Genomic DNA, 25727 nt, shown 5'->3' with positions numbered 1-25727 from the left:
CTCGTAGGCAGCGGCTTAGATGTTACCTTCGCATTGCTGACGTCCAAAATCAAAGTAGTAACTACTTACAATCATGTGGGCCGCATGATAGTCTGCTTGCAAAAGCAATAAAAAACGCCGTTATAAAAACACGATCTATGGGTCGTTTTCAAATTTGGGGCCAAAAGCGAGTTATTTGATTTAATTCTCATAACCTTAATGTTACCGTAATTATAAGTACAGTAAATTTGTTGTCATGACAACAGGCACGTGCTCCTATAACTATAGATTCGTAAACACTGTTCAATTAGGTGTTATACATTAAAAACTACCCCAAATCTCATTCGTATCTCAACTTGCTTACTATTTGTCCAGTAAGGCGTGTTGAAATTCGGCAATTTTATTTAATCAGTATACAATACAGTAATAAAGGAAAACTAACTGGATATTAGAAGATTATTATTAAAAACAGAAGAAGTACGATTTCCAAGCTTTTAAAAAAAGTTCCTATTTAAATTGTCATCCTTTTTTTTTCTACCTAAGCTTTGACTTAAGTAGTAGGTGAGCTCACGGAGCTCAAACATGACGACGTTGCTAACATGAACCCTAGCAAGAACCGTGCTTCACAGAATCTACCACCGGATCGGAAACGTGACCCACCGAGAAGATCTGGCGAGAAACTCAGTGAGCTGTGTCTGTGGGTTAATTTACTCGTCGAGCCCTTCGTCGCAAGCGACGGGTTCTCAGAGAACGATGATCGGTTTTCATCCGTATTGGCGTTATCAAATGTGTAAAATTAAAAATATTAATGAATATTATTATGAAACATTATCAATAAATGAGTGATTGACATGATTGTGATGAAGCATTTTTTATTTTGAACATGCCTAAATACAAAAAAAAAATTGGAAAATTAGAGAAAGTTTAATAAATTCATGAAATTGTTACTTTTTTGGGCCGTAAAATTGAAAACGAGCCCTATAGGTAATGTGTTGAAGTGCACACACTGTACCACAGTTCAACAGTCTTCTGACGCGCGAGGTCCGTGCGGAATAGGAATAGAGAGCTCTCGAAGCGCCATTATGAACTTCCTACCGTATTTAGGCTTCGCTGAGCAAATAAATATCGCTTTTCGTTTATATTGTCCGAGTATATTTGTCATTTCGTTTCCCCTATATGCGTTTCCGTATATTTTAGGTTGGCGATTCGCGAAAATCTAAGCAATTACAAAACAAAGCTTATTGGAGTTTATTGGTAACTAGCGACCCGCCCTCGCTTCGCTTCGGAAACAATAAATTTTATTATTGATAGTTGAGTCCCGCGATAACCGCGGGTGACGCCGCGGAGCAATGCTAGTCTAAAAAAAATAGCCTAAGTTACTCCTTATATCATCAGCTACCTGTCAGGGAAAGTCCCGTCAAAATCGGTCCAGCCGTTCCAGAGATTAGCCGGAACAAACAGACGGACAGACAGACAGACAGACAAAAATTGTAAAAAATGTTATTTTGGTGTATGTACCGTATATATATTCATATGCTTGTAGTAAAAAGCGGTTATTTCAATATTACAAACAGACACTCCAATTTTATTTATATGTATAGATTAATGTTGTACTAATTTATTGATGCCGGTCAACTAGTCAGGCGCTGTGTATTTGTGCCTCTGCCAGGATCAGTCTAACGAGTATTCAAGATCGAGGAGTTGCCGTTTTAACTCACATAACTTCATGAGTACCGACTTTTGGGCCACACAATTAGCTACTCTACAGATGCGTTTAAAACATTCACTGCCTGTGTATTACCAGGAAGGATTATCTGTACCTAATTTCGATACCTCTTATGTTCATAAATTCCAAAGGTTTCGTAACTAAAACACAGTTAGCAAATCGGAACCGCATAGAAGTGAATGTCCATCATCTCGGCTGCGTGTAGCGGCCATATTCTATGTCGTCATTTGTCTCCGCGCGATGGATTTTTTGGGTCGTTTATCAAGTTAATGGCGACAGGCGATTTTGTGACGACGGTCGCCGTAACGTGCATTAAAAATTCAATATATCTGCATTCGTTTTTGTGTGGAAAGAGGTTTTCTTGAAAAATTGTAATTATTTACCAAAACAACCTGTTGACATCTGGACATCTCACGAACGACACAAAGCTAATTGCTTACATGCTAATGATATTCTGTCTTTGTTGAAAACGCTTCATCTATAGTTTACTCCTTGATGGGCAGTAACAACGAATTTGTGACCCAGATTTTACTTTACTTCAACGCTGATAAAATACAATGAATTAGGATGAATGGTTTGCTAACATTACTGCAGATAAGTCGCGTTACAAGTCTAAATCAGTGATGGTCTTGATCTGCATGCAAGCTTTATAAAGTAATTTAGACCGTGACCTCATGCTTTAGAGTGAGCGACGACATTCGTGTCATGATGTCCATAGACTCCGACAACCACAATCCCAATTTGCCGTGGATTCCTTCATCAACCGGGCGCAGTAAAATTACGTGTTATCAAGTGCTATTCGCTCATTTTTTCACCTCTTTGCTCAGACCATTGACCAAGTTGTAATGAGTTTTCAAATATTTTAATTTAAAATAATGAAAGGCACATATTTTCTTGTTTTTTTTTTCAATATTCAAATTCATCTTTCAATATTTAAAATTCAACCAGCCTTTAGGTTAAGGTAGTGTGACGTTAATTTTCAGTTTTTGTTTTATTATTATTATTATTACTATTGCTTTTGTTTTATTCCGAGATTGCAGTTATTGTTTTTATTTAATTCTGGTATACTATATGAAACGTTAATGAATGTGATATGGATACAAAATCTGAAGTAAATGAAATAAATAAATAAATAAAATATAAGTTAGTACCTATATTCGGATCGCCGTCCATCGTTAGCTTGTCCCGCGCTCCCAAGCCCGGCTGTAGATGAAGATTAATTACATAAAGGCGGCACTCAGTAACTCGGTAATGCGATTATCTTGTTGTTAAAACAATAGCTTGTGCTTTAACGTTTTTTATTTATTGCTCATATCTGTGCGTAAATGTATTAGCGATGAGAGAGTGGCCATGTAACCAAACGAACCGGTCAACGTAAGAAGATCCTTAGTGGCAGTATTGCGTCTAATAATCTATATATTAATACGTGAAGCAAAAACTTTGTACCCCTTTTTACCAAAATTGTGCGGACGGTGGATTATGTAATTTCCCACTCTTATAGTGAATGTAGAGAAGGCGTGCAGAATGCTAATTTTTTTTTTAAATAATGCATTAATAACACATTAAATTAATAAAAAATCCTTTTGGGTATTATGGTTTTATACTCTTTGTTTATTGTCAAACTTTGTTATTGCTTAAACTCTATGGTCAAATTGAGAATAAGTTAGTATTGTTTATCTTTAATATTATTTATCTATAATGTAGTCTTGGCGAAATCTGTGATTATAGAAGTATAATAAATAGCCTTTGACAATAGAACCATAAGAATGTTCAAACTTATAATTGCAATTAATTATAGTCGAATTTCGACTACTGCGGGACCACTGGTCATTGTTATTGGCTGATATGAATAGACTAGTTCACCGTTTATATCACTTTGTGAGGCACGAATTGCATCGACACGACCCCTGAGCATGGTGGTACCTACCCTTGTAAGCGTCTCCCTCGACATCAGATTATTGGCATTACTAATATCATAGTTGACTATCACGTGTATGCAAATGCGTTTGAAATAACCGTTCGTAAAATGAAGTTACGGTTAAAAAAAGCTGTCAGAAACGTGTTTGTAAATCAATCGATAGGACTTGTTCAAGAACAAGTTCCGCGGCGCCGAATAACGTTATGCATAATCAAAAACAAATCCGGAAAATCTGCAGAATTTAATAGACTTCTATAAGTAATTACTGGTGGTGCAAACACGCAATATAACTCCTCCCTAGTCCGTTACTGTCACAAAACAGCTATGAATTGAGCGAGCATATCACTAGTGCAATAAAGTTTCAAAACAGGTTCAGTTGACATTTGTTATTTTAATAAATAATAGTTTAAAAAAAACTAAAAAAATACGCTTTTATAGAAAATCCAACTAAAAAATAAATAGTGTAAGAAAAAATGATTTTATTGTAAAAAAAGCGTGCGGTGCTTTTCAGGACTTTATCAAAATAACCCTTCTACTCATATCTGTTCATAAAATATTTGTAAACTGCTGATAACATGCACCCCACCTTTTTTTACAATAAAATCATTTTTTCTTACACTATTTATTTTTTAGTTGGATTTTCTATAAAAGCGTATTTTATTAGTTTTTTGAAACTATAATTTATTTTTTATTTTTAGTTGAATTTCAATTTTTTTAAATATTTTTAAATATTGAACTGTCATCGGTCCTTAAAAGTATACCAAATTTCGAGTTGATCCGACGTTTTGAAGGGGGTCAAAATCATGTTCAAAGATTCCGTTACATACGTACGTCTGAAGCTAATAAAGGCGTATTAAAAATCATAGCTTTTTCACAATACGCAAACTGTTTTTAATACTAATTGTTTGCTTATAGAATATTAACAAATGTTAGGAGTCGCATTGTATACCCCGTAAATAAATAGGACCACACAATCAAATTCCGGTTCCTGGATGAACTCAGCTCCGAGTGAGCCTCTAATGAACTCCACGCAGCGTCAGACAGACAGCAGGACTGACAACTAACACGGGTGATTAACTGCCTTTCGAAGACTACACACCAGATTGATGGCTGCCGGTCTTGTGGGCTTTTCCAACGAATTCTTTGTTTGTTTAGGTTTTGTGCACAGAGAGGTGAGCTTTGGCGTACAATTAATGGAATAGTAATTTGCTCACACTCTCGAATGCTTCGTTTAGGATACAGGCACAGGTAAGATACTCCAGACAGCATAACTCACAATCACCTTCAGAAACTAAAACTTATTTAACTCGCACTGTCACGTGATCATAGTACGCCATAAAGCTGCGTTCATACACCCTTTTGGTCACGTACGAGCGCTTTTTTCTTTGCATAAATCTGGTATTAATTAAAGTTTGAGTGGGTACCGTGCCTTATCTTCAGTCGAGCCGGCCGTGTGTGCGCCGCTTTATTTTACGACGTCAATCGAAGGTTGTTCGATTTTATGTTTTGATATGTACCATGTAGATATGGTGAATGTGCCTTATTACAAAGAAACTAATAAGCCACTGTGTGTATTAATCCTGAATGAAAAGGTAAACAAATAAATATTGTAGCCTTGGCATCTATTTTTTTTTCGTACTTACGCTGATAGCCTTGAGAGGCTATTTCAGCTTCGCCCTAACATGTGGGTGAGCTCACGGGGCTCAAACCGGAAGTGTTGCGAACACTGGCCCTAGCAAGAGCAGTGCTTCGCAGAATCTATCACCGGATCGGAAACGCGACCCACTGAGAAGATCCGGCGAGAAACTCAGTGGGCTGTGTCTATGGGTTGACTCGCTCGTCAAGCCCTTCATCGCAAGCGATGGGTTCGACGAGGACGGTGACCGGTGCTTGAGGTACCTAAAAGCACCGTTAATGAATCGAGAGGATCTGTAACGACGTGACGGCATCTATGATACGGATACAACGATTGCAGGTCCTAGGGATGAACTCTCCTTCGGCGGCTGACGGTGTGATGGTAAAGGCGAAGACGTAATCACCTTAAACCATACCCCGGGGAAGAAGTAATACATTTTATGGAATAATCGGTCGGTCCGCAGACGTGGTTGGGGGATGAGTTAATCTCCACTCTATATTTTTCTTGGCACTTCTTTAAATAACACATTAAAAGTCTCTAAGCGTAACATTTTATCTCATACATCTTCAAGTAAATACAAAATTAGATTTAACATTGCTAGAGCTTAAAGTTCTTTGAACTTACGTGACAAGCTTATTGAATACCTTTCAGCTGTCTATTTTTTTTATAAATTTTGTCTAACTTCTCTTCAAATCGAGTTAGTTGAATCATGAACTGTGATCACGAGTGGTCGTGGACGACAGCGGGTTCAAGATAAATTAGTTGATTGGCCACGCAAAATCTATGTTACTGTTTATTATTGATTATTAACATTGAAAAAAATTAAAGGAGAAAGATTAAGAAGAAATATTATGTATTGTAACCGCGCCATCTTTAGTAGAACGTTTAATAGAAAGTACAAACACAAAAATGACCAATCCCGAATAAAATTATTTTTACATTTTATTAAATACTAGTTTTTACCCGTCTCTTCATTTACGTAGAAAGTGAATATAACTTTAAAACCCCGATTTTTAAACATTATTTAGTGGTGCTCCGCCTGCGTTATCGTGGCGTTGTGTTATTTATTTATTTAAGGATTACAGTAAGGTTTACAGTAGGTAGTAGTAGTAGGGTTTACAGTAAGACATAAAATAACATTGACATGTATAGAGCAATTGATAACTGCAACTCTAATTAGAGGCAATCACAGCATGCATTACATTAATATATTAATAGAGATTCAACAATACTATAAATAATAATAAATAATAAGTATATAGCCTATAGCCTTCCTCCATAAATGGGCTATCTAACACTGAAATAAGTTTTCAAATCGGACCAGTAGTTCCTGAGATTAGCGCGTTCAAACAAACAAACTCTTCAGCTTTATAAGTATTAAAAGTACAGATTCACATCAAAACAATTTTATTTTAAGCGCTGACTATTTCAACATAATATGTCAAAGCGTCGTTCCGATCAAGTGCTCATCTCAATAATATAATTAATTAGTTTAAAACCGCGGATTCACTCGCATTAATAATACATATAAAAATATATAGCGAAACTGATAGTTATTTCTAGATAAACAGTACCCCGCGTCCTTTTCGAAACCCATGATAATGCTAGTGCATATTATCAAGTTGATCGATTGAGCGGTTAAGAAAATTATATTATAAGCAAACAAACTAATTCACTTTCGAATTCAAGACAAACCCTCTGAGTTCGTTACACCCGCTCGTCTCAGAACTGAGGATTTTTTCCATAGCTGGGAGCGCTGGAAGAAAACAATCTATTTCATATTGGACAAGTGTATCGTGATGATATTATAGTGCCTAGTGTTGTAGATGCCAATTTAGAAGAAAAGTGTTAAAATTACTTTCAATTTACTCCCCGCTTGATGACAATCTAGATTAGAATCACACCGACGTTAATCGTTAATAAAGAGATACGAGAATATCGCGTGTCCTGTTATTATACAGTACTTTTAGTGATATGAATATCACTAAATCATCTATTGTATCCTTCGAATGTTGCTTCATGCTAGTGCTATATAATATAATGCTAATTTATAAGCACGTATTCATGTATTCAGATACAAAAAACTTTAAACAATATAAAAAGCTATCCGAGCGTAACTATCCAGTAACACTTATTAAACCGCGAGTGCTCAAAGTGAACTTTTAAAAAGCTCATACGAACATGAATACAAACTACAAAAAGAAAAACTAGAATCAAACGCTGTAGGAAAAGCTTTGCCGAGCTTAATTTTATGAGCGAAATCGTAATAAAAGTTTGGCACGGCCGAGGTGTCTGATCGCGAACACCTGCATATTTCTCGGAACTTTTAGAGGTTCTCTGTGTGCGTGTGCTCATACGAGTACGATGTACTAAAAAACAGTAAGAAAACCCGTCCGTATAGTTGTTTCAATCGATGCAAATGGCTCAGTTAATCTGCCAAAATATGAAATCGAAAGAGATTTTGAGCCTAATAGCTATCAACGTACGACAGACGGCGAATCGTTTCACCCAAAGTTTGTAAAATATATAGGGTATTCGTGATGGAATCAAAAAAAAACTTGTATGGTTTCACTTGAAATTCATAGAGATTTACAAAAGAACCGTATTCCTACGTACCGTACGTACAAAATAAAATGACGACTTTTAACGTGTTTTTACTAACCTTACTGTTTCTCCTTACGTGATTCGTCCCAATTCACGACCCATACTTGGACAATAGTTGCAGAGCTGAGCGATAGTTGACGAGTTTCGGCGATAGTTGAGCGTTAGTTACCCGCTTAATACCGAAGTTAGTGCATGACTTGCTCCCTAATGCTCTCCTGCGTTACTAAACTTTAATGTCAGATAATGTTATTAATAATTTAAAAGGTGAATGAGAAATAATGCCCTATCTTTGTTTGCCACCTGGCCATTAACCAATGACTATCACTACAATGATATATTAGTAACATGAGCACCTGTGAACGTTTCTTAAATCGTGAATGATTTTTATTAAGGTGAATGGAAACATTCGTTTTATTATGCCCATCATTTCCAGTAGTCTCTCAATGCTAAGGAGGGTTATAAGTCGACTGTATACTAGGAACAATAAAAATCTTACCAAGGAGGGTTATAAGTCGACCGTTTACTTGGAACAATAAAAATCACTATCACTTGACCGAAAAGCATCGATAACATCACTAAGCCAATTTAAAAGCGAACACAGTTATATTACATAAATAATTGATAATAATGTTCGACGATAATTAAACAATAACATAACGCAAGTATGGGCGTGTCCCGCGGTTTCACTTGACTAGCGCAATCAAACTGCATTGTTTTGTTTCGGCCGTGTTGCGTAAGTATCATGGACTTCGTAAACTGTGAACATAAGATGTTTTAAATAAATCGTTTTTGAAGCTATTGCATAGCTTTTATCGTAGGCTTTAAGCGCGGCGACCGAATCAAGAAATTCCGTTACGAAAATAAAACCTAACACCCCCACACCACCTACCATGTAGCTCGCGCTCAACACATTCAAACTTTGCGCTTGTGTAGTGTTTGTGAATAAGCTCGCGGCGTGACGTCGCACTGCATGCGCATCATGAAAAGTCTGCCCATCTCTCTCTCGCGCGCTCTAACTTATAAGTGTGAAGGGGACAGTTAATGTTTTGCTTTTGTTAATATTTATAAATATAGCGTGGTCTTATTTTATTATTGTTTTAATATTAAATTATTATCGTCCAGTTATAATTGCAAAGGTTGATAAAAACAAATTTCATTCCACTGTTTCGCACGGATAATAACATATTCGAGACACACTGAGTTGGAATTACATTTGATTAACAGATATAGTTCTTAAAAAAAACTATTAAATTCTAGCAATTTTTAACATAGCTCTATTATAATTGTCTATATAATTTTGTTTCAATATGTCAATGGAATATTATGTAGTACTGTGTAACCATTCAAATATATTGATATGTTCACAGTTTTCGTGTTTCGCTAATAGCATCTGACATTTGAACAGTTCGGCGTGAGTTCGAGGTCGCGATCCTATCTATCCACTTGGAGTACTCTTTAAAACTCTTGTCATTCTGTTGTATAGGTCAGCAGCGCGAGATTCGCCACGGGGCTAAAATCTTTAGTTACTTGTCACGCCCCATTTGACTTTAAGCGGATCCTGGGGTCCGGTTTCAGAACGTGGATGCTGCTGTCCATCTTAAGACACCGGATCAAAGTCACATTTGTTAATACGCTATTATTAGCTTCAGACGTATGTATGTACGTTTGTAACTGAAACTTTGAACATGATTTTGACCCCCTTCAAAACGTCGGATTAACTCGAAATTAGGTATATTTATTAAGGACCAATGACAAATCAATATTTAAAAAAAATTGAAAAAATTGAAATTCAATTAAAAAATGAAAAATAAATAATAGTTTAAAAAAACTAACAAAATACGCTTTTATAGAAAATCCAACTAAAAAATAGAATATGAATTTTAATAAATTTGAATTAAAAATAGTGTAAGAAAAAATGATTTTATTGTAAAAACGTGGGGTTCTTTTCAGAATATTATAAAAATAACCCTTCTACTCATATCATGCACCCCATAATTTTCTATAAAAGCGTATTTTTTTTGTTTTTTAAAACTATTATTTATTTTTAAATAGCAGTTATCTTACTAAAAACTAACTACTTATGTCAGGGATATTGTAAACTGTCATTTTGTGTATTCTTGCCACTGAAGTATGAAATGGTTCTTGCGCGCCGATTTCGATTTTTTTTACTGCCCTTGTAGGCAGACGAGCATACAGACCACCTGATGGTGAGCGGTTACCGGCGTTCGTAAACATCAGAAATGACAAGGGCACAGCCAAGCCTCTGCTTACCAGAGTAAATATATGTTTCTCATTGGCGTCCTGAGATAAATTAAGACTGACAAATAATGCTTTTTTTACATATCAATCGAACTATGAATAAGAAGAGGTAGTTTAAAATTAAATATACAGGCTTCAATAGAAACCCGAAATAAAAATCCAATTATAATTTTAGCCGCGTATATCCTAGCAATTATACAAGTTCATCGGATGGTTTGAAGCTGCTCAGGATTGATTTAAAAGAATGTGTTTATCTAATAAAAGTCAAGGTCCATCTAAGAAAATAGCGTAAAAACCATTCGGATAGTGATAATTCCTATTTTTCCGCTACCTATACTGATAGTTTTGAGAGGCTATTTCAGCTTCTCTATGACGTGTCGGTGAGCTCACGGGGTTCAAACCGGGTGTATTGCTAATATCGGCCCTGGCAAGAGCAGTGCTTCGCAGAATCTACCACCGGATCGAAAACGCGATCTACTGAGAAGATCCGGCGAGAAACTCAGTGGGCTGTGTCTGTGGGTTAATTTACTCGTCGAGCCCTGCGTTGCCAGCGACGGGTTCGGCGAGAACGGTGACCGGGGATAATTCCTAGGATGCACATAAGGCGTACAAAGTATCTTTATGCGAAGTGTACACGCGACAATACGTGTGAAATCTCGGCTACGGCTCGTAAGATGATAAAAATAATATCACGTAACACGTAATGTCCGAGCTCGCGTCGGTACCTTTGATCTCTAGATGTGGGCATCCAAGAATTTTGGATTACTAGCTGATCAAGTTTGTCTCGTTTTATTCTTGTCCTAGATTTTACACGTATACGGAGAAACACAAGAATTTGACCGAGTATGAGCTTGTGATATAAACGCTCTATACTTATTGTTCGGTACGGAGATGGATATTCAGCCCGGCTGGTGTAAAGCGGTCACTACTAATTAACATATTTAAATGATTTAGACAACAATTATAACTGACATTAAAAATTGAAAAAATAATTTAGGATCACAGAAAAATTCAATTGCATTGTAATAACAACTGTCAATATTCTTCAAATTGGAGCAATGTGTTTCTTCGCGGCAGTAATAGGTAGGAAGATGATGTCTACACCTGCGGGCACACGCCCCTCAACCAATAAAAACAAAATATTCTATTTGGTGATGCTACTTTTAATTATCTTCAAAAACTCAATAAAGCACTTATTTTTGCCCTAATCCTAGGTCAGGTAGGGTTGGCACACGACGTAACCGTGTTTTAGTACTATTGGGTCTTCAGTTTACTACCGACCGTCTGAGGATAATCCTCCTGAGCGACGCCCTGAGATTAGTAAAGGATAATAATGAAATACTAAAAACATAGTGGAATTGATGTTAGGCGTAGTCCGGATAAACCAAGGGTTAATATGTCAGAGCTCATATAATTACAGGGAATGTCTGTGTTACACAATTAATCCGTTGTCGTGGAAGCCTCATACAATGCTTACAATAGAACATGGAGTTTGTAAGGAAGAATCGAATGTGGTATATGTATTTTAAAGTATTTCTACAATGTTTTTAGGGTCCTACCCACCAAATTCTCCTTGCATTTTCCCACTCCACGTCCGATTTCCGGCTGGGTTCAGAACCCTGCCAGAGTAGGGGGGTTCTTGCAGTCAACACTACTACCACACTCGCGGCGACACCCCTAGGTCGCTCGACCTACGGGTGGTCAAGGCGACAGTCGACGACTCTACGTCGGTCGTGTTGGTACGGCAGCCTGTCAGGCCGCCCCAAGCGGTGCAGTTAGTGTCTCGAAATACCCTGGTAGATCAGAACCAGCCTACCAGGTCAGAGCGTGATACACCGTTAACCGACTGTTCCGTGGAAGTTCCATAAAATATACTTGCAAAACTTACACATCAACGTTATTTTTAAATGAATTTTAATTAGTGATCTTGACTGGTAGGGCGTCTTAAAAAAACGTATTATTTATATTGGATGTATTAGATAGCTACGTTGCTATACTCCTGAGTCCTGATCTATACACATTTTAATTTATTTATCACTATCACTGACCTAGGTGACGCTTTCCACAGCGCAAAGCACAGGACGAAGAGGTCTTAGAAGATCATGTTCCGTGTAAAGTTTTTCAATAGATGTCTCGGCTCTTAGTTCTGAAGACGTCGACGCACGTATGAGGAGGAAATGCAAATGTTAATAAACAAGTGTAGCCCTTTGGTTTAACGAAAAAAAACCGGTCGGCAACAGCATTACGCTGCTTATTCCTTATACTTTTTGTTTCCCAATGCCATAGAGCTTTAATCTCTTGTCTTCGTACTTCCCAAAAAAAATCTCATAGGCACAAAAATCAATGTCTCATTTGAACAAATTACCGACAATCTCGTAGTATCGACAACTTCGTCCCGGCGCCGCTCACTCGCTGTTCATTAATCAAATACATTTTTACGTTCAGTTTTGACAATCGGAAATGACAGCTGCTAGGCTGGCTGGCTGGCTACCTTTGACAGCGGCTAAATGTGTCAATGTCAATTCGGTATTGTAACACGTTTCGTCATTAGTACAATGATATATTATACCTAAGCAGATAGTTTAGTATGATAATATACGATATTGATCACCTTTAAGGTACGGCTGCGCTATTGCAAAGCTGATGGCAGAGTAGCTCAGGCGTAAATGTGGATTTCCTGATCCTAAGGCCGACTACAGAGTAACTTGATAATTTAGTTACTGCCGGTTCAATTGTTCCTTTCTATTCTAGTAACCTCGAGGGGTTATTCTAGATTCGCCGAATTAGTAGCTGAGCTCACGGGGCTCAAACCTGACGACGTTGCTAACACGAACCGTAGCAAGAGCCGTGCTTCGAAAAATCTACCACCAGATCGGAAACACGACCCACTGAGAAGATCCGGCGAGAAACTCAGTCTCCGAGCCCGATGGGAACGATGACTAGGAGCTAATCTGAAAATTGCCTATAGTAAACTAGTTTGTCAGATTTATCAATGTACCACATCCAAACACTTCATTGTATTCGTAGATGAACGTCCAGCGATGCGTGCCCTGCATCGGCTGCCATCAAAGTGAGCTTTCGCCGCTGATATCGAGTGATATTAAATTTGTGTCGGAGCTCGTTGCGCGCCCGGCTCAATATTCAGCGAGGGATGTTCCTAATATCAAGAGTTATGACCTACACGTCGAAGCATTATGTGTAGACGCACATGTCTAGTATTCAATGTGTGGAATTAAATAACATGACGCAGCTCGGGGGTATTGCACTAGTTCCTCTTCCTCGCGTCGTTTTCTCACTGCTGAGGGTCGTGACCATATATGTCGATAGGATTTTGCTCCTTGTAATGTCCCGCCAGCGCCTCCGATCATTGGCCGCATGCAGGGAGGGCGTCGTAGAATGGGATCTCGGCTTTGGTGCGGATTTGATCTAACCACCTTGTCGGACTACGCCCGCGTGGTCTCTTTCTCTCGTTCTTCCTTGTCACGAATAGTCTCTCTAAGCTATCCGGTGTTTTCCGAGCAATATACCATAAACATTACTGGTGGTAGGACCTCTTGTGAGTCCGCGCGGGTAGGTACCACCACCCTGCCTATTTCTGCCGTGAAGCAGTAATGCGTTTCGGTTTGAAGGGCGGGGCAGCCGTTGTAACTATACTTGAGACCTTAGAACTTATATCTCAAGGTGGGTGGCGCATTTACGTTGTAGATGTCTATGGGCTCCAGTAACCACTTAACACCAGGTGGGCTGTAAGCTCGTGCACCCATCAAAGCAATAAATAAAAAAATATAGAAGACTTAGTGTGCTATTATTCTGGAAGTTTGAGAAACCTTTATACATCAGAAACGTGAACATCGTCGCCCACCTTGAGACGTGAGGTCGAAATTTCAAACATACCCGCTAAAGGCTGCCGCAGGCTTCGCACCGGAAAGCAGAAAAGATATGCAGGATGGTGGTAATGATCCGTGCAGAGTAGCAATACGCGCGGTAAGGCGTATGATCATCTGTCTTACAACCTCACGGCCGGTAATATTACATTCCATAATTTATAGCATAAATTATGAAATTAAAATAACATCCACTATTAAATCACCTTCAAACTTCAACTATTACTAGAACATTCTAAAGAAGTACTGCCGCAATCTCTCGGATCAAGATAACCTTTACTAATGCGTCTTAATGATTCGTAATGCATCATTACAATCGAATAATAACTCGATAACATTCGCATTCGATTGCATGTTAAGACAAATCTAAAACGATCATTGCGATGTATAGGTAATGCACAGTATGACAAGATGCGATGACTGTAAAGGATAAAGGAATTTTTTTCGTAAGTTTTTAGGGATTATTAACATCGTTAAAATATTTTAATTATTGATAAGAAGTCTCATGAATTGATATTAATTGATTTTAACGGAAACCCTGTCATCTTTTTGTAACAAATTACACTTAAATTGTGTAATATATACAATGAGATTATACATTCTTTAAATATTCATTATCATAGATACTATTTTTAATTTAGGAATCACTTTCATATAAATATGGTTTTTTATATAAATCGGGTAAACTTACAACGTACCCGTAATTAAGTAGTAGCCGAATTACACTTACAGACATTACAAATGTGAATATTGTCACCAAATTTGAAACTAGAGATCGGAGTCTTGTGTTTTTATTTTTATTTTTTTTATTGCCTAGATGGGTGGACGAGCTCACAGCCCACCTGGTGTTAAGTGGTTACTGGAGCCCATAGACATCCACAACGTAAATGCGCCAGCCACCTTGAGATAAGTTCTAAGGTCTCAAGTATAGTTACAACGGCTGCCCCACCCTTCAAACCGAAATTACTGCTTCACGGCAGAAATAGGCAGGGTGGTGGTACTTACCCGCGCGGACTCACAAGAGGTCCTACCACCAGTGTTGTTGTTACCTCGTCCTGCGGACAGGAATGCAGGACTGTTTCGCGATTCATATTCTACTTCGGCATATAAAAGTTGTTTTACTGTAACATAAGTGCATAATTAAAATTTACGAAAGCGACAGTGACCCTCTGAACTCGACGAAACGTTTTCGTAATCGACTCGTGAGAATCGCAGACGGTCTCGTGAATACTGGTTTCTGTGTTATGTACCGTTTATCTGCAGAATGTTTTAATTGTCGTTTCGCTTTGAGGCGCTCTTAGCAGTTACATACTGTGAAAGCCAAGACCTAGCAAGAAATTCATAACCTTATTTTATTTTATTTTTATTGCTTAGATGGGTGGACGAGCTCACAGTTCACCTGGTGTTAAGTGGTTACTGGAGCCCATAGACATCTACAACATAAATGCGCCACGCTAGAGCGTAACGTCTATTGGTCTCGTGTACTATGCAGTTTGGTTCGTCTCGTTTCCACCAGCCTCACTCGACAGCAGCGGTGGTGGCTTACGAGCAATCAGCATCATACTGAGTCGATGGATACTTACGATGGGTGGATACTTTATCAATTACTCATGCATTAAGTTTTTTAAATAATAGGGGTTAAAGTATGCAACCACGGGTATGTTTAACCACTTTACACCAGGTGGGCTATGAGCTCGTCAACCCATCTAAGCAATAAAAAATAATAATAATACTAAGTCCGTATCAGTAATTTGATATTGCAATATAGCCAGTAGGGTGTGGATTGTTCGACAGAGGTCGCAGGTTATAATAGGCCTTCCTTTCACTCATTACCTAACACAACATGCTTCCATCCTTGTATGTGTGACCTTAAAGTACAGCTGATGCTATTTATGATTCCTTCCAGGTATGGCCACGCCTTTATCTCTGATACGTAACATTTATATTTTTGGTGTTAATTTAGGATGCCTAGCATTTGTCCCGTGAGCTCAAATACCGGTCCATGTTAAATTACAACCATGAACGGAATTAATGGAAGGAGTAATAAGTAGCACGACAAGTAAGATCGGATACCATATCTCCAGACACTATTATCAAGTAAGAAGTCTTTATGGTCCTTTAAAACGTCGTCTATGTCGAGTTAGAATCCGCTACGATTCTTTACAAAATCTAAATCTAAAATAAAACCGAGCCACCGACCGAAACCCTATCCTCAAATCAGTGACATGTAACGACATAATATCGACAGCAATAACCGTTCTTAGGAATGGCTTTCTGTACAATAGTGTGTAATTTTTCGGACCATTTCCTTCGAGATATTGTCGACAATTAGCCCGGGGTTAACGCTCGCCTGGACGGGCCCTGTCAATAATCATTTTGATTGCTCCATGCTACACGTCTGCTGTTAATATCATAGTCTAAACTTGTTTGACTGTCTATTATTTATCTTGTGTTCTTTGTGTTAAACTCTAATTGCAATGCAATTAATTCGATACAGATGTATCTGCTGTAAAACAATTTTTTTTATTGCTTATGTTGGTGGACAAGTTCACGGCCCACCTGGTGTTAAGTGGTTACTGGAGCCCATAGACATCTACAAGGTAAAATGCACCACCCTCCTTGAGATATAAGTTCTTAGGTCTTAGTATAGTTACAACGGCTGCCCCACCCTTCAAACCGAAACGCATTACTGCTTCACGGCAGAATTAGGCTTAGTGGTGGTACCTACCCGTGCGGACTGACAAGACGTACTATTTTATTTATTATTAGATATTGATATAGATACTATTAGATATTCACAAGTACTCAAGTCATCTGGCTAAGCAGTTATTTAAACGGCTCCTCCACAAAATGTAGCATCATTTTTCATGACAACTTTGTGTTTAATTATTATATTTGCTGTACCACCAATGACCCACTTTTAGTTTTTGGAGAACCTTGGTAATTTGATGGTGTATAATAAATTAAAGTTAAAAGTTACCGCAGTATCAAAACCGCGCACTAAAAATTTTCTATAGCTCAAATCTGTGAATATTTTTGCAGTAATTTAAACAGATCCCAATTTAGCTGACTCAATATTGTTTGCTATCAACCTTGTGTCTTCGGAAATAAAGTTGGTTATTGTATACGCTGTTGAGGTCGTTAAAGACTAGATTTACAGTCCGCCCCATAAGTAATATGTCTTGCAAAGTGAGATATTGGCTGGATCTTTATTCATGGTCTCCGAAGGCCCCAGGATATTGGATCGCCCATAAAATTTGTCAAAATCTGTTTTATGGATGTGTATTTCGGTTGTTTTGAGATTTTAAAATTATATATTTGTATTGTTTAGGTTTTAACTTTGTAGTTTGTTTGACAGTTTCACTCGCTTTTTGCTTGTGAATTTCCCCTGAATAGTTTTTCATTTTTCAACATGAAAGTCAATGTTTTCGGAATAAAGTAACATTTTGTGTTTAAATTAAGGTATGTGGTTACAGGAAATTTGTGGTTTACTTAGACACGTTGATGCAGCCTTGATTTAAGTCTGTGAGGCGACGGTTGCCGATTTCCATCGAATAATGCGGTTATATCTTGTAGGAGTCGTCTGGCAGATACATGTGTTCACACCTGTCCCGGTGAAACTGGAAAGGCCTCCGGGCCACCAGTAATCCTTCAATCATAAAAAAAAAAATGTGTTCACGTACAAATTCCACGATGAAGGAATAACATCTTCTAATCATAATAATTAAATTGTGAGCTTTCATGGGTAGGCACCACCATCCGACCTATTTCTGCCTCAAAGAAATCTAATGAAAATAAAAGAGGTGTTTATTTAAGTACGCCTTTACCGACGATTTCAAATCATCTTGACATTATCAGTGATTCGGAATGCTGTCTCACCACTAACAAGATTTGCAATGAAGCTCACAGCTTGCTCTTTTCAAAATTTTCTAAAAAACTCACACACACAGGGTCCAGAGGGCGGAAAGCATTGGCTTAGGTACCTCATGCGCCCAGCCATAGCTTTGATAAGTCTTCATTTATTGAAAAGTTATTAGTATAAAGCGACCTCCAATAAAACTTACCGTCGATAAGATAATATCGTACCGGCTGCCCATATCCATTCTATATTCAGATCATTAACAATCACTTCAAGATTCCTAAACTTGATGTGACCTAGAATCTAGATCTCTTAGGTCTTAAGCCTTCAAATGTCGGATGCCTCGTGGAATAGAAATTGTTTTTTGTAACCTATATACAGTGCATATTTATACCAGTATGTTATATATTTACAAGCAACGTGTACAAAGATGAGATAAATCCATTAAAGTGCTTTCTTTAGGCTAAAAACCGCGAAAGAGGCTTACTGTTATGTTAGAGTGGATAAAGAAACTATAATCAGAATATTACTGTAGTATTTATATTATTATTAAAATTTATTATAAATACTTAAATTATGAGTATAGCTCTATGATTTTATATCCTAGTATATTTTATGATATTTTATATATATATTAGACTGACTTCAACAAAATAAAATAATAATATCATCAGTATCGAATTTTATTAAATATGTATTAATATTCAAAGTTTTTATCAAAATCTGACCTATTCACGTCATGAACATTGATAAAATGAGAAAAAGAGAACGCAGCAGAAGCCAGCTTTAATAAATAAAAAAAGAATTATATATTTCGAGTCTCTTAGAAAAAGGAATTGATGACGTCCTTCTCTTTTTGAAGTCGGTAAAATATATACAGAAAAAGCGTTTACGTATGTATGTATATCAATAATATTTACGATACAACAAATACATCAGCGATTGCAATGACAGCAAATGTTTATAAGTATTGCGGTGTCGTCGTCGTGTAATATTCGTGCTCACCAATGATCACAACCGGTAAAAGGGCTTCACAGTTTTGTTCACCTAATAAAAGCGTAAGTGCTTTCGATCTTTTCATATCAGATCTCATGATTGATAACCGAGCTATCTCCATTATGACTCTCTGAACAACAATATCTTTTTTGTGGAAACAAAATAAGTCTGTTCCACGCCAGTGTTATTAATTTTAATTTTAATGATGAATCTTAGGTGCGTTATGAGAGAAAATAAATATAATAATTAATTAATATTATAATAAGTAAATATTTTTCTGTAACATTACAGGAAAACTCAAATATTTCTGTTGTGACAAATGTTTTATTCATCGCTGTCTGTGTATTTAAATTATTCTGTTTTAGTTAGCTTTGATGAAAATGAATTAGATTTAAATATTATTTACGTATCTATTTAGTTCCATAACAAATTTCTTTCATTTATAAATAATCTAGAAATATTCATCCGAGATTAACTGAGGACTGTAAAGAATTCAAAACGTTAGAAATAATGTGATGACATTAAAAAGAGGCGAAATAAAAGTGTACAGGTAGCTTTTTAAGGAATCTACGACTCGCAAAAATCGAAAAAAAAAACCAATATTTATAAATGGTGTACTGACTGAAATAATTTTACACTATGGTCTTGGTACGATATCCACGTACTCAATAAAACTGAACACCAGCCATATTAGACTTGGATTTGGCATTATACTGTAATATCGGCTCGAAGCACACATAAAATGCCGAGATCAATGTATTCTGTGTATTTATGTACTACATATGCCAGTTTAATGTTTGTTATTTTCTTTTTGTGCCGTCGAGTCATTCAATTAGAACACGCGGCTATCGATCATGCTTGATGTCCACGGGCGACAGTACGGACTCGCCATTATGTTAAAGAATCATGCGAATTATAGGTACTGCAATATTATTTATGTTAATATTAATATATCGTCGTTGTCAAACCAAAATCTGCTATGTGCACTTTTTGAGATTTTTACTTTTTGACCTTTTCGTATAGTTCACAGCCCTATCTACCGAATAAAAAAAACTGTTATGTGTCTATAGCTTTAATATTTATCTATAGCTTTCATTTGATATAGTTCTTAAAAATTCACCTTCATATAAAATTGTATACGAAAAAGTTTTTACTCGTTAATTCAAAATAGAGTTTTTGCACATAGCAGATTTTGGTTTGACAGTGACGAATCTGCTATTTTTACCAGGGCAACAATCCCAACATGCGCTAAGATAAACAATGACTACAAATACATAATAGGCAAGTAAATTCCCTCGGCGCGGTTCTGTTTATCCATCGGTACAAAAGTTGAGTCCCGAACCCGACCATCATAATTAACAACATAAATAATGTGACAGACAAACAGAAGTTTACGATCGAATATTAGTTGAGACAATATTTTCTTTGGCAATACTTTTATGGCTTTCATGATTGGCATTTTTTTCGGCAAATATTGGCAGAATTAAAATTACGTAGAGGCCAGCAGAATTACGGATAGTAATCCGTATCCGTCTAATATAATAGAATATATTAGAATAAGCTACATTATAGGCACATTCAAAATTGATTTTTATTGGTCGTAACATGATTTCGAAACTCTAACTTTGCAGTCCCCAGCAATACAAATGTCTAGTTAAGCATCAATTGAAATGAATACGAAATTATTAATGCTCTAAAACGATCCTGTATTCAATAATTGCAGACAAATTTGGAACAAACCCCTTTTAAAGGGTTTACATACTTAAGAAACATGAAGTATTTTAAAAGCAGCCTCTTAACCTACATTCAAATTGCTCGTCGAGACCGAGTCTGAAGTGCCGCAGACGTATCAGCATACTTCAGTAGATGTAGCAGACGAAGTACTCTTGGTAATCTATAGGCACTCTACAAAATGCGATTTTTGCAGACATCACAACTCAAAAAGCAGTGATATTTTTCGAAGACTTGAATTATGTGGTGCTGTGGTCCATAGACAGCGCAACATTACTACTGCTGTCTGCTTGAGACATAAGGTCACATTCTAAAATGTAATGAAACATGATTATTCGATAAATTTGGAATATTAAATTTGGAATATATAATTTGGAATATATAAATTTTAACAAATTGAGTTTGTTTGGTGCCAAAGACATTATTGACATTTACACTGTCGTTGCTTCTCGTCGCGTTTTCTGGATCGAAGGGATATCGAAAGCCCACCGAGATGGAATACCTCGAATACCTCGCTGATTTAGAATTAATGTGAGTCCCAGAGTATAGTTATTCGCCATCTGGTCGCCTCGCCGACTCCCAATCCTGCATACAATGAGAATCCGTAACACTAAGAGGCCTCAGCCCACTGAGTTTCTCGCCGGATCTTCTCAGTGGATCGCGTTTCCGATCCGGTGGTAGATTCTGCGAAGCACTGCTCTTGCTAGGGCCAGTGTTAGCATCCTTCCGGTTTGAGCCCCGTCAGCTCACCTACTGGTTAAGATTACACTGAAATAGCCTCTCAAGTCTATCAGCTTTGGTAGGAAAAAAAAGGGGCCTTGGATTCAACCGAATTCTCCATCTCCCTCATTCAATGATTTCATGATGAAAATACTGCGTTGTGCAATTAAAATGCGTGAATTTGATGAAGCGTAATTACTGAGCGAGTCTGTAAGTGACCTGCCTATTTCTGTAGCGAAATAGGCATGACTCGATTTGAAAGATAAAACAGCCTTGTTACTTCGAGCTCTCAAATGAAAACAGTACTAGATTGTTACTGTGAAAACTGGAGTCTGTCTGACAAAATAAAATATTTAAAAGACACAAATCGCTGGCTTCGTTGCCCCACCCCAACCCTGAGAATGCTGCGGGCGGTTCGTTCGGTGGATTCGTTGCTCTTTCGCGGTTTCCGCTGCTGGGGGGTTAACGTCGCTTGATAAAAGACCTCGGTATATTTGTCCGTTTGGGCGGAATTAGAATGTTTTTTGCTAACAAATTTCGTTCGATATAAAATTGTAATCCGTGTTAGGAAAACGAAACCCGTAATGTTTATAAATTTACGTAGTTACCGATGGTGCGGCTTATTCTGATCATGATCAGGTTCTCATATTTCCCCAAAGTAATACATTTTGTCGTGTAGAGTAATATAGCTGATACACAAAAAAAATTTACACATGATATCATATTTATCTAAAGGTAAGTGGCGTTTAGTTTCCAAGCGTCCGTGGGCTTCAGAGACTACTTTACGTCACATAAAGCAATAAAAAATATGATTCCCTATTGTAAAGTATCACGTTAAGCAGCTATCCAGAGCCCATACGAGCTGGATATTGCCGACACACCTCGAGATATAAAATTAAAGGTTTCAAAGCAGAAATGATTATCAGCAAAAATGGGATCGGTGAAGCCAAACTTTTCTTATTTACGCTCCGCAACCAGTGATTCAAACCGTCTCTTCTGATTATAAGCTTAATATAAAATAAATTATTATTACAATTTGATTAGTAAAATATTCTCAACCCTTAATGGTTAGTCGCTTCATGAGAGTCAGAAACCTCCCTACATAACATTTAAAAAAAAACAAAAAACATGTTGTACATTCTTAAACTCAAACCTATGGCTTGATCAAGAGCAACGAATGATAGATCATAGATAGCCTATATAATCATTGATCAGCAGCGCAGTCAAGTCGATAGAAATTAGAAAACTCATAACATGAAAACGTAAAAAAATCTTCATAACAAAAACCAACGAAAATCTAATCAGTTCGTAAAACAGATTGTTTCGCAAAGAATTTTCGATGTTACCTTATTTTTTGGGGGAATAACGTAACGTGTTCAACTCCGTGGGCCGTATAAATAATTTGAAAACAAATTTGACGTCAACACACGCGGTTTCACTTAGTTTCGTGAATGCTGCGCCTTACTGAAATATTTATGAACACTCCTTTATTGGGAAAGGGGCCACAACGCCGGCGGCGTAAACAAATACATATATATATAAATTTAAGTAAGCAAATTTGCAAAAGACATTGTACTTCAAACCCTAACAAATATCAACGCCTTGTCTAAATATTGCATTTTCAAAGGGCGATATTTGCCTCCATTTGTCGAACCACCATCCACAGACAGATATGTTCTCCGGTTCAAGGGACAGTCGCTACCACTGTGCAATTGAGTGGTCGATCCTTTGTCTCGAGGTGGATGGCAACAGTTTGACGTGGCGATATTTGAGAGGTCTGGTAACTGCCTAATGCGTATCAACTAGTGTCCTTGACAGGTGTTTTCTTCCAATCCACTAACGGTGCTTTTAGGTACCTCAAGCACCGGTCATCGCTCTCGTCGAACCCGTCGCTTGCGACGAAGGGCTCGACGAGTAAATTAACCCTCAGACACAACCCACTGAGTTTCTCGTCGGATCTTCTCAGTGGGTCGCGTTACCGATCCGGTGGTAGATTCTGCGAAGCACGGCTTTTGCTAGGGTTCGGGTTAGCAACATCGTCAGGTTTGACCCCCGTGAGCTCACCTACTAGTTAAGGTTACGCTGATATAGCCTCTCAACGCTCACAGCTTAGGTAGGAAAAAAAAGAGGTGTTGAGAAATATGCATTCTGCACCCCGCACTCTAGAAGAGGATCCTCCATCCATAACAATCGAAATGATAAAATCACATTTCGTGGCCTCATCCAGCTTAAGACTAAGGATTTAAACTTAAAAGACAGTACTCACTCTGTTTATATGTTTGCTATGCACTTTCATAAAGACAGGTGAGCTTATACGAGTATTCTAGATGAATATGTAATGTATGAGATTATGCTTCGTGTAACACACATAGAAATGTAATCATTTCTGAAAAAGAAAGCTTGTAGGGGAGCCGACAGCCTTGACACGACATTAAGATTTGGCGATCAGCGAATTTTCAATATTTTTATTAGTATTGTTCTACTATATCTATTAGTATTATTCTTATTACTCATTAGTAGTATTTTTATTAGCATAAAACCGTGCAAGGAAGACAATCGACTTTGTGAAATAGGCCAGGATAATATTTAGTTACTAACTTTTGCTAACTTTGTCCGGGTGGAATAGTTACTTTGGCATAACGGAAATTTTACCTGCGACTTTATTTACGTAGAAAGAAAAAAAGGCGATTTTAAAACATTCTTTATTGGTGCTCCGTTTGTATTAGTCTTAGCGTGATGTTATATAGCCTATAACCTTCCTCAATAAATAGGCTATCTAACACTGAAATAATTTTTCAAATCGGACCAGTAGCTCCTGAGATTAGCGCATTCAAACAGACAAACAAACTCTTCAGCTTTATAATGTCAGTATAGATAGTGTCAGTCAATTGATGACATTCTATTAGACTTTTATTATTATCCTTTTTAATATGAACCTATATTATCTACTACATTATTGTAATATATGTATGTACGTCATCAACAGTGGGCACTAATGTCTTGAGATGTTGAAAAATTACCTAAATTTAATAAATTACTCTCTCAGTATCTGCTCTATAGCTCAACCAGTCAGAAATAGATTCTTATAAATTATTTAAAAAAAAATATTATATAATTTATGTATTTACTGTAATATTTTGATAATATAGTACCTATGTTAAATTGATGTGTGTATCGAAACTGTATAAGTAGATTCGCGTTACCTGGATATGTAAGTGTGTACAGGTGTTAATGAGTAACAAATAAAATATATACAACTGGCGACCCGCCCTCGCTTCGCTTCGGAAACTGTAATTTATTATTGATTTCTCCACTATTTAATGGATGTTATAATACATATGAACCTTCCTCTTCAATCACTCTATCTATTAAAACCGCATCAAAATCCGTTGCGTAGTTTTAAAGATATAAGCATACATAGGGACAGACAGATGTACGGACAGAGAAAGCGACTTTGTTTTATACTATGTAGTGATTACTAACAACGGGTAGTTTTCAAACAGTTCATTAAAATTAAGTGCACATACATAGTTTTTAGAATCAATTTCCAATAAAATGTAACAACAAATAACTTGCTGATTTTAATAAGGAATCTTCTTTTTCAGGTACGTACCTTTTTAAGTTGAAGATGAGTAAGTGATGTATCAATAATTCATACAACTTTTCACAGAGCTTTCAACTTGTTGCCTTCGGTAATACATTAGCGGGTATTGATGGATCCCTTCCTTCCTACGGGCAGAGTTGCAGAGCTGGATCTAGGCTGCTTTCGAGTGTACTGACTCAATATGTCAATGAACAACAAAGAATTGTGTAATGATGATAGATCAACAAACTACAGATTTATTTAATTATATAGCACTGGGAGAGAAGTCGTGTTAAGACATTAACGTCCTTCACAGAGAACTATGAAAGCCCTGACTTCACAGGAAAAAGAAAACATATTTTTTTTATTGCCCACATGGATGGACGAGCCCACAGACATGGTTACTGAAGCCCAGAGACATCTACCAAATAAATGCGGCACCCGCCTTGAGACACAAGTTCTAAGGTCTCAAGTATAGTTACAACGGCTACCCCACCCTTCAAACCGAAACGCATTACTACGCTTCACGGCAGAAATAGGCAGGGCGGTGGTACCTACCCGCGCGGACTCACAAGCGGTCCTACCACCAGTCATTACGCAGATTATTATTTTGCGGGTTTTATTTTTATTGCAAAAACTAGGAATTTTAGGATTTCGGATTGTTCTAGTTATTAGAGACTAAACACAAACCCACCCGCCCAAACCGTCGAAGGAGAAACAAGAGGTCAAAATCAAAATGTTTTTTAAGTAGCAGTCGACAAGCTAGATCAAATGTCACTTCACCATTCTTAGTTAAGAAGAGTTATCCTTCTTTATTCATATCAACTTAAAC

General features: G+C 37.2%; 1 protein-coding gene across 2 annotated transcripts in view; it reads left to right on the top strand.

The window, feature by feature from the left end:
* The window catches only part of LOC114253462 (uncharacterized), a 562226-nt gene that overhangs the window by 221567 nt on the left and 314932 nt on the right, over positions 1-25727 (top strand). The window lies entirely within an intron of this gene.

This window comes from Bombyx mandarina, chromosome A1 (genome assembly GCF_030267445.1).
Source record: "Bombyx mandarina strain Sakado chromosome A1, ASM3026744v2".
NCBI lineage: Eukaryota > Metazoa > Arthropoda > Insecta > Lepidoptera > Bombycidae > Bombyx > Bombyx mandarina.
This window is presented reverse-complemented; position numbering and strand designations above follow the sequence as displayed.